Source organism: Saccoglossus kowalevskii, chromosome 10 (assembly GCF_978046115.1).
Source record: "Saccoglossus kowalevskii chromosome 10, keSacKowa6.1, whole genome shotgun sequence".
Classification (NCBI taxonomy): Eukaryota; Metazoa; Hemichordata; class Enteropneusta; family Harrimaniidae; genus Saccoglossus; species Saccoglossus kowalevskii.
Window position 1 is genome coordinate 37,133,677 of NC_140650.1, and position 12,966 is coordinate 37,146,642.

The window sequence follows — 12,966 nt, forward strand, 5'->3', positions numbered from 1 at the left end:
ACACCTTCAGATCTATACCCCACTCTCTCCTACCTATATATTTCCACACCTTCAGATCTATATCCCATTCTCTCCTACCTATATATTTCCACACCTTCATATCTATATCCCCTCTCTCCTACCTATATATTTCCACACCGTCAGAGCTATATCCCACTCTCTCGTACCTATGTATTTCCACACCTTCATATCTATATCCCACTCTCTCCTACCTTTATATTTCAACACCTTTAGATCTATATTCCACTCTCTCCTACCTATATATTTCAACACCTGTAGATCTATATCCCACTCTCTCTTACCTTTATATTTCCACACCTTCAGATCTATACCCCACTCTCTCCTACCTATATATTTCCACACCGTCAGATCTATATCCCACTCTCTCCTACCTTTATATTTCCACACCTTCAGATCTATATCCCACTCTCTCCTACCTTTATATTTCCACACCTTCAGATCTATACCCCACTCTCTCCTACCTATATATTTCAACACCTGTAGATCTATATCCCCTCTCTCCTACCTATATATTTCCACACATTCAGATCTATATCCCACTCTCTCCTACCTATATATTTCCACACCTTCATATCTATATCCCACTCTCTCCTACCCATATATTTCCACACCTTCAGGGCTATACCCAACTCTCTCCTACCTATATATTTCAACACCTTTAGATCTATATCCCACTCTCTCCTACCTATATATTTCCACACCTTCAAAGATATATCCCACTCTCTCCTATCTATATATTTCAACACCTTCAGATCTATATCCCACCCTCTCCTACCTATATATTTCCACACCTTCAGATCTATACCCCACTCTCTCCTACCTATATATTTCCACACATTCAGATCTATATCCCACTCTCCCCTACCTATATATTTCCACACCTTCATATCTATATCCCACTCTCTCCTACCCATATATTTCCACACCTTCAGGGCTATACCCCACTCTCTCCTACCTATATATTTCAACACCTTTAGATCTATATCCCCTCTCTCCTACCTATATATTTCCACACCTTCAGATCTATATCCCATTCTCTCCTACCTATATATTTCCACACCTTCATATCTATATCCCCTCTCTCCTACCTATATATTTCCACACCGTCAGAGCTATATCCCACTCTCTCGTACCTATGTATTTCCACACCTTCATATCTATATCCCACTCTCTCCTACCTTTATATTTCAACACCTTTAGATCTATATTCCACTCTCTCCTACCTATATATTTCAACACCTGTAGATCTATATCCCACTCTCTCTTACCTTTATATTTCCACACCTTCAGATCTATACCCCACTCTCTCCTACCTATATATTTCCACACCTTCAGATCTATATCCCACTCTCTCCTACCTATATATTTCCACACCTTCATATCTATATCCCCTCTCTCCTACCTATATTTTTCCACACCGTCAGAGCTATATCCCACCCTCTCCTACCTATATATTAACACACCTTCAGATCTATACCCCACTCTCTCCTACCTATATATTTCCACACCTTCAGATCTATATCCCATTCTCTCCTACCTATATATTTCCACACCTTCATATCTATATCCCCTCTCTCCTACCTATATATTTCCACACCGTCAGAGCTATATCCCACTCTCTCGTACCTATGTATTTCCACACCTTCATATCTATATCCCACTCTCTCCTACCTTTATATTTCAACACCTTTAGATCTATATTCCACTCTCTCCTACCTATATATTTCAACACCTGTAGATCTATATCCCACTCTCTCTTACCTTTATATTTCCACACCTTCAGATCTATACCCCACTCTCTCCTACCTATATATTTCCACACCGTCAGATCTATATCCCACTCTCTCCTACCTTTATATTTCCACACCTTCAGATCTATACCCCACTCTCTCCTACCTATATATTTCAACACCTGTAGATCTATATCCCCTCTCTCCTACCTATATATTTCCACACATTCAGATCTATATCCCACTCTCTCCTACCTATATATTTCCACACCTTCATATCTATATCCCACTCTCTCCTACCCATATATTTCCACACCTTCAGGGCTATACCCAACTCTCTCCTACCTATATATTTCAACACCTTTAGATCTATATCCCACTCTCTCCTACCTATATATTTCCACACCTTCAAAGATATATCCCACTCTCTCCTATCTATATATTTCAACACCTTCAGATCTATATCCCACCCTCTCCTACCTATATATTTCCACACCTTCAGATCTATACCCCACTCTCTCCTACCTATATATTTCCACACATTCAGATCTATATCCCACTCTCCCCTACCTATATATTTCCACACCTTCATATCTATATGCCACTCTCTCCTACCCATATATTTCCACACCTTCAGGGCTATACCCCACTCTCTCCTACCTATACATTTCAACACCTTTAGATCTATATCCCACTCTCTCCTACCTATATATTTCCACACCTTCAGATCTATATCCCACTCTCTCCTACCTATATATTTCCACACCTTCAGATCTATACCCCACTCTCTCCTACCTATATATTTCAACACCTTTAGATCTATATCCCCTCTCTCCTACCTATACATTTCCACACCGTCAGAGCTATATCCCACTCTCTCCTACCTATGTATTTCCACACCTTCATATCCATATCCCACTCTCTCCTACCTTTATATTTCAACACCCTTAGATCTATATTCCACTCTCTCCTACCTATATATTTCAACACCTGTAGATCTATATCCCACTCTCTCTTACCTTTATATTTCCACACCTTCAGATCTATACCCCACTCTCTCCTACCTATATATTTCCACACCGTCAGATCTATATCCCACTCTCTCCTACCTTTATATTTCCACACCTTCAGATCTATATCCCACACTCTCCTACCTTTATATTTCCACACCTTCAGATCTATACTCCACTCTCTCCTACCTATATATTTCAACACCTGTAGATCTATATCCCCTCTCTCCTACCTATATATTTCCACACATTCAGATCTATATCCCACTCTCTACTACCTATATATTTCCACACCTTCATATCTATATCCCACTCTCTCCTACCCATATATTTCCACACCTTCAGGGCTATTCCCAACTCTCTCCTACCTATATATTTCCACACCTTCAAAGATATATCCCACTCTCTCCTACCTATATATTTCAACACCTTCAGATCTATATCCCACCCTCTCCTACCTATATATTTCCACACCTTCAGATCTATACCCCACTCTCTCCTACCTATATATTTCCACACATTCAGATCTATATCCCACTCTCTCCTACCTATATATTTCCACACCTTCATATCTATATCCCACTCTCTCCTATCCATATATTTCCACACCTTCAGGGCTATACCCCACTCTCTCCTACCTATATATTTCCACACCTTCAGATCTATATCCCACTCTCTCCTACCTATATATTTCCACACCTTCATATCTATATCCCACTCTCTCCTATCCATATATTTCCACACCTTCAGGGCTATACCCCACTCTCTCCTACCTATATATTTCCACACCTTCAAAGATATATCCCACTCTCTCCTACCTATATATTTCAACACCTTCAGATCTATATCCCACCCTCTCCTACCTATATATTTCCACACCTTCAGATCTATACCCCACTCTCTCCTACCTATATATTTCCACACATTCAGATCTATATCCCACTCTCTCCTACCTATATATTTCCACACCTTCATATCTATATCCCACTCTCTCCTATCCATATATTTCCACACCTTCAGGGCTATACTCCACTCTCTCCTACCTATATATTTCCACACCTTCAGATCTATATCCCACTCTCTCCTACCTATATATTTCCACACCTTCATATCTATATCCCACTCTCTCCTATCCATATATTTCCACCTTTAGATCTATATCCCACTCTCTCCTACCTATATATTTCCACACCTTCAGATCTATATCCCACTCTCTCCTACCTATATATTTCCACACCTTCATATCTATATCCCCTCTCGCCTACCTATATTTTTCCACACCGTCAGAGCTATATCCCACCCTCTCCTACCTATATATTTCCACACCTTCAGATCTATACCCCACTCTCTCCTACCTATATATTTCCACACCTTCAGATCTATATCCTATTCTCTCCTACCTATATATTTCCACACCTTCATATCTATATCCCCTCTCTCCTACCTATATATTTCCACACCGTCAGAGCTATATCCCACTCTCTCCTACCTATGTATTTCCACACCTTCATATCTATATCCCACTCTCTACTACCTTTATATTTCCACACCTTCAGATCTATACCCCACTCTCTCCTACCTATATATTTCCACACCTTCAGATCTATATCCCACTCTCTCCTACCTATATATTTCCACACCTTCAGATCTATATTCCACTCTCTCCTACCTATATATTTCCACACCTTCAGGGCTATACCCCACTCTCTCCTACCTATATATTTCAACACTTTTAGATCTATAATCCACTCTCTCCTACCTATATATTTCCACACCTTCAGATCTATATCCCACTCTCTCCTACCTATATATTTCAACACTTTTAGATCTATATTCCACTCTCTCCTACCTATATATTGCCACACATTCAAATCTATATCCCACTCTCTCCTACCTATATATTTCCACACCTTCATATCTATATCCCACTTTCTCCTACCCATATATTTCCACACCTTCAGGGCTATACCCCACTCTTTTCTACCTATATATTTCAACACCATTAGATCTATATCCCACTCGCTCCTACCTATATATTTCCACACCTTCAAAGATATATCCCACTCTCTCCTACCTATATATTTCAACACCTTCAGATCTATATCCCACCCTCTCCTACCTATATACTTGCACACCTTCAGATCTATACCCCACTCTCTCCTACCTATATATTTCCACACATTCAGATCTATATCCCACACTCTCCTACCTATATATTTCCACACCTTCAGATCTATATCCCACTCTCTCCTACCTATATATTTCCACACCTTCATATCTATATCCCCTCTCTCCTATCTATATTTTTCCACACCGTCAGAGCTATATCCCACCCTCTCCTACCTATATATTTCCACACCTTCAGATCTATACCCCACTCTCTCCTACCTATATATTTCCACACCTTCAGATCTATATCCCATTCTCTCCTTCCTATATATTTCCACACCTTCATATCTATATCCCACTCTCTCCTACCCATATATTTCCACACCTTCAGGGCTATACCCAACTCTCTCCTACCTATATATTTCAACACCTTTAGATCTATATCCCACTCTCTCCTACCTATATATTTCCACACCTTCAAAGATATATCCCACTCTCTCCTATCTATATATTTCAACACCTTCAGATCTATATCCCACCCTCTCCTACCTATATATTTCCACACCTTCAGATCTATACCCCACTCTCTCCTACCTATATATTTCCACACATTCAGATCTATATCCCACTCTCCCCTACCTATATATTTCCACACCTTCATATCTATATGCCACTATCTCCTACCCATATATTTCCACACCTTCAGGGCTATACCCCACTCTCTCCTACCTATACATTTCAACACCTTTAGATCTATATCCCACTCTCTCCTACCTATATATTTCCACACCTTCAGATCTATATCCCACTCTCTCCTACCTATATATTTCCACACCTTCAGATCTATACCCCACTCTCTCCTACCTATATATTTCAACACCTTTAGATCTATATCCCCTCTCTCCTACCTATATATTTCCACACCGTCAGAGCTATATCCCACTCTCTCCTACCTATGTATTTCCACACCTTCATATCTATATCCCACTCTCTCCTACCTTTATATTTCAACACCCTTAGATCTATATTCCACTCTCTCCTACCTATATATTTCAACACCTGTAGATCTATATCCCACTCTCTCTTACCTTTATATTTCCACACCTTCAGATCTATACCCCACTCTCTCCTACCTATATATTTCCACACCGTCAGATCTATATCCCACTCTCTCCTACCTTTATATTTCCACACCTTCAGATCTATATCCCACACTCTCCTACCTTTATATTTCCACACCTTCAGATCTATACCCCACTCTCTCCTACCTATATATTTCAACACCTGTAGATCTATATCCCCTCTCTCCTACCTATATATTTCCACACATTCAGATCTATATCCCGCTCTCTACTACCTATATATTTCCACACCTTCATATCTATATCCCACTCTCTCCTACCCATATATTTCCACACCTTCAGGGCTATTCCCAACTCTCTCCTACCTATATATTTCCACACCTTCAAAGATATATCCCACTCTCTCCTACCTATATATTTCAACACCTTCAGATCTATATCCCACCCTCTCCTACCTATATATTTCCACACCTTCAGATCTATACCCCACTCTCTCCTACCTATATATTTCCACACAGTCAGATCTATATCCCACTCTCTCCTACCTATATATTTCCACACCTTCATATCTATATCCCACTCTCTCCTATCCATATATTTCCACACCTTCAGGGCTATACCCCACTCTCTCCTACCTATATATTTCCACACCTTCAGATCTATATCCCACTCTCTCCTACCTATATATTTCCACACCTTCATATCTATATCCCACTCTCTCCTATCCATATATTTCCACACCTTCAGGGCTATACCCCACTCTCTCCTACCTATATATTTCCACACCTTCAAAGATATATCCCACTCTCTCCTACCTATATATTTCAACACCTTCAGATCTATATCCCACCCTCTCCTACCTATATATTTCCACACCTTCAGATCTATACCCCACTCTCTCCTACCTATATATTTCCACACATTCAGATCTATATCCCACTCTCTCCTACCTATATATTTCCACACCTTCATATCTATATCCCACTCTCTCCTATCCATATATTTCCACACCTTCAGGGCTATACCCCACTCTCTCTTACCTATATATTTCCACACCTTCAGATCTATATCCCACTCTCTCCTACCTATATATTTCCACACCTTCATATCTATATCCCACTCTCTCCTATCCATATATTTCCACCTTTAGATCTATATCCCACTCTCTCCTACCTATATATTTCCACACCTTCAGATCTATATCCCACTCTCTCCTACCTATATATTTCCACACCTTCATATCTATATCCCCTCTCGCCTACCTATATTTTTCCACACCGTCAGAGCTATATCCCACCCTCTCCTACCTATATATTTCCACACCTTCAGATCTATACCCCACTCTCTCCTACCTATATATTTCCACACCTTCAGATCTATATCCTATTCTCTCCTACCTATATATTTCCACACCTTCATATCTATATCCCCTCTCTCCTACCTATATATTTCCACACCGTCAGAGCGATATCCCACTCTCTCCTACCTATGTATTTCCACACCTTCATATCTATATCCCACTCTCTACTACCTTTATATTTCCACACCTTCAGATCTATACCCCACTCTCTCCTACCTATATATTTCCACACCTTCAGATCTATATCCCACTCTCTCCTACCTATATATTTCCACACCTTCAGATCTATATTCCACTCTCTCCTACCTATATATTTCCACACCTTCAGGGCTATACCCCACTCTCTCCTACCTATATATTTCAACACTTTTAGATCTATAATCCACTCTCTCCTACCTATATATTTCCACACCTTCAGATCTATATCCCACTCTCTCCTACCTATATATTTCAACACTTTTAGATCTATATTCCACTCTCTCCTACCTATATATTGCCACACATTCAAATCTATATCCCACTCTCTCCTACCTATATATTTCCACACCTTCATATCTATATCCCACTTTCTCCTACCCATATATTTCCACACCTTCAGGGCTATACCCCACTCTTTTCTACCTATATATTTCAACACCATTAGATCTATATCCCACTCGCTCCTACCTATATATTTCCACACCTTCAAAGATATATCCCACTCTCTCCTACCTATATATTTCAACACCTTCAGATCTATATCCCACCCTCTCCTACCTATATACTTGCACACCTTCAGATCTATACCCCACTCTCTCCTACCTATATATTTCCACACATTCAGATCTATATCCCACACTCTCCTACCTATATATTTCCACACCTTCAGATCTATATCCCACTCTCTCCTACCTATATATTTCCACACCTTCATATCTATATCCCCTCTCTCCTATCTATATTTTTCCACACCGTCAGAGCTATATCCCACCCTCTCCTACCTATATATTTCCACACCTTCAGATCTATACCCCACTCTCTCCTACCTATATATTTCCACACCTTCAGATCTATATCCTATTCTCTCCTACCTATATATTTCCACACCTTCATATCTATATCCCCTCTCTCCTACCTATATATTTCCACACCGTCAGAGCTATATCCCACTCTCTCCTACCTATGTATTTCCACACCTTCATATCTATATCCCACTCTCTACTACCTTTATATTTCCACACCTTCAGATCTATACCCCACTCTCTCCTACCTATATATTTCCACACCTTCAGATCTATATCCCACTCTCTCCTACCTATATATTTCCACACCTTCAGATCTATATTCCACTCTCTCCTACCTATATATTTCCACACCTTCAGGGCTATACCCCACTCTCTCCTACCTATATATTTCAACACTTTTAGATCTATAATCCACTCTCTCCTACCTATATATTTCCACACCTTCAGATCTATATCCCACTCTCTCCTACCTATATATTTCAACACTTTTAGATCTATATTCCACTCTCTCCTACCTATATATTGCCACACATTCAAATCTATATCCCACTCTCTCCTACCTATATATTTCCACACCTTCATATCTATATCCCACTTTCTCCTACCCATATATTTCCACACCTTCAGGGCTATACCCCACTCTTTTCTACCTATATATTTCAACACCATTAGATCTATATCCCACTCGCTCCTACCTATATATTTCCACACCTTCAAAGATATATCCCACTCTCTCCTACCTATATATTTCAACACCTTCAGATCTATATCCCACCCTCTCCTACCTATATACTTGCACACCTTCAGATCTATACCCCACTCTCTCCTACCTATATATTTCCACACATTCAGATCTATATCCCACACTCTCCTACCTATATATTTCCACACCTTCAGATCTATATCCCACTCTCTCCTACCTATATATTTCCACACCTTCATATCTATATCCCCTCTCTCCTATCTATATTTTTCCACACCGTCAGAGCTATATCCCACCCTCTCCTACCTATATATTTCCACACCTTCAGATCTATACCCCACTCTCTCCTACCTATATATTTCCACACCTTCAGATCTATATCCCATTCTCTCCTTCCTATATATTTCCACACCTTCATATCTATATCCCACTCTCTCCTACCCATATATTTCCACACCTTCAGGGCTATACCCAACTCTCTCCTACCTATATATTTCAACACCTTTAGATCTATATCCCACTCTCTCCTACCTATATATTTCCACACCTTCAAAGATATATCCCACTCTCTCCTATCTATATATTTCAACACCTTCAGATCTATATCCCACCCTCTCCTACCTATATATTTCCACACCTTCAGATCTATACCCCACTCTCTCCTACCTATATATTTCCACACATTCAGATCTATATCCCACTCTCCCCTACCTATATATTTCCACACCTTCATATCTATATGCCACTATCTCCTACCCATATATTTCCACACCTTCAGGGCTATACCCCACTCTCTCCTACCTATACATTTCAACACCTTTAGATCTATATCCCACTCTCTCCTACCTATATATTTCCACACCTTCAGATCTATATCCCACTCTCTCCTACCTATATATTTCCACACCTTCAGATCTATACCCCACTCTCTCCTACCTATATATTTCAACACCTTTAGATCTATATCCCCTCTCTCCTACCTATATATTTCCACACCGTCAGAGCTATATCCCACTCTCTCCTACCTATGTATTTCCACACCTTCATATCTATATCCCACTCTCTCCTACCTTTATATTTCAACACCCTTAGATCTATATTCCACTCTCTCCTACCTATATATTTCAACACCTGTAGATCTATATCCCACTCTCTCTTACCTTTATATTTCCACACCTTCAGATCTATACCCCACTCTCTCCTACCTATATATTTCCACACCGTCAGATCTATATCCCACTCTCTCCTACCTTTATATTTCCACACCTTCAGATCTATATCCCACACTCTCCTACCTTTATATTTCCACACCTTCAGATCTATACCCCACTCTCTCCTACCTATATATTTCAACACCTGTAGATCTATATCCCCTCTCTCCTACCTATATATTTCCACACATTCAGATCTATATCCCGCTCTCTACTACCTATATATTTCCACACCTTCATATCTATATCCCACTCTCTCCTACCCATATATTTCCACACCTTCAGGGCTATTCCCAACTCTCTCCTACCTATATATTTCCACACCTTCAAAGATATATCCCACTCTCTCCTACCTATATATTTCAACACCTTCAGATCTATATCCCACCCTCTCCTACCTATATATTTCCACACCTTCAGATCTATACCCCACTCTCTCCTACCTATATATTTCCACACAGTCAGATCTATATCCCACTCTCTCCTACCTATATATTTCCACACCTTCATATCTATATCCCACTCTCTCCTATCCATATATTTCCACACCTTCAGGGCTATACCCCACTCTCTCCTACCTATATATTTCCACACCTTCAGATCTATATCCCACTCTCTCCTACCTATATATTTCCACACCTTCATATCTATATCCCACTCTCTCCTATCCATATATTTCCACACCTTCAGGGCTATACCCCACTCTCTCCTACCTATATATTTCCACACCTTCAAAGATATATCCCACTCTCTCCTACCTATATATTTCAACACCTTCAGATCTATATCCCACCCTCTCCTACCTATATATTTCCACACCTTCAGATCTATACCCCACTCTCTCCTACCTATATATTTCCACACATTCAGATCTATATCCCACTCTCTCCTACCTATATATTTCCACACCTTCATATCTATATCCCACTCTCTCCTATCCATATATTTCCACACCTTCAGGGCTATACCCCACTCTCTCCTACCTATATATTTCCACACCTTCAGATCTATATCCCACTCTCTCCTACCTATATATTTCCACACCTTCATATCTATATCCCACTCTCTCCTATCCATATATTTCCACCTTTAGATCTATATCCCACTCTCTCCTACCTATATATTTCCACACCTTCAGATCTATATCCCACTCTCTCCTACCTATATATTTCCACACCTTCATATCTATATCCCCTCTCGCCTACCTATATTTTTCCACACCGTCAGAGCTATATCCCACCCTCTCCTACCTATATATTTCCACACCTTCAGATCTATACCCCACTCTCTCCTACCTATATATTTCCACACCTTCAGATCTATATCCTATTCTCTCCTACCTATATATTTCCACACCTTCATATCTATATCCCCTCTCTCCTACCTATATATTTCCACACCGTCAGAGCGATATCCCACTCTCTCCTACCTATGTATTTCCACACCTTCATATCTATATCCCACTCTCTACTACCTTTATATTTCCACACCTTCAGATCTATACCCCACTCTCTCCTACCTATATATTTCCACACCTTCAGATCTATATCCCACTCTCTCCTACCTATATATTTCCACACCTTCAGATCTATATTCCACTCTCTCCTACCTATATATTTCCACACCTTCAGGGCTATACCCCACTCTCTCCTACCTATATATTTCAACACTTTTAGATCTATAATCCACTCTCTCCTACCTATATATTTCCACACCTTCAGATCTATATCCCACTCTCTCCTACCTATATATTTCAACACTTTTAGATCTATATTCCACTCTCTCCTACCTATATATTGCCACACATTCAAATCTATATCCCACTCTCTCCTACCTATATATTTCCACACCTTCATATCTATATCCCACTTTCTCCTACCCATATATTTCCACACCTTCAGGGCTATACCCCACTCTTTTCTACCTATATATTTCAACACCATTAGATCTATATCCCACTCGCTCCTACCTATATATTTCCACACCTTCAAAGATATATCCCACTCTCTCCTACCTATATATTTCAACACCTTCAGATCTATATCCCACCCTCTCCTACCTATATACTTGCACACCTTCAGATCTATACCCCACTCTCTCCTACCTATATATTTCCACACATTCAGATCTATATCCCACACTCTCCTACCTATATATTTCCACACCTTCAGATCTATATCCCACTCTCTCCTACCTATATATTTCCACACCTTCATATCTATATCCCCTCTCTCCTATCTATATTTTTCCACACCGTCAGAGCTATATCCCACCCTCTCCTACCTATATATTTCCACACCTTCAGATCTATACCCCACTCTCTCCTACCTATATATTTCCACACCTTCAGATCTATATCCCATTCTCTCCTACCTATATATTTCCACACCTTCATATCTATATGCCCTCTCTCCTACCTATATATTTCCACACCGTCAGAGCTATATCCCACTCTCTCCTACCTATGTATTTCCACACCTTCATATCTATATCCCACTCTCTCCTACCTTTATATTTCAACACCTTTAGATCTATATTCCACTCGCTCCTACCTATATATTTCCACACCTTCAAAGATATATCCCACTCTCTCCTACCTATATATTTCAACACCTTCAGATCTATATCCCACCCTCTCCTACCTATATACTTCCACACCTTCAGATCTATACCCCACTCTCTCCTACCTATATATTTCCACACATTCAGATCTATATCCCACACTCTCCTACCTAT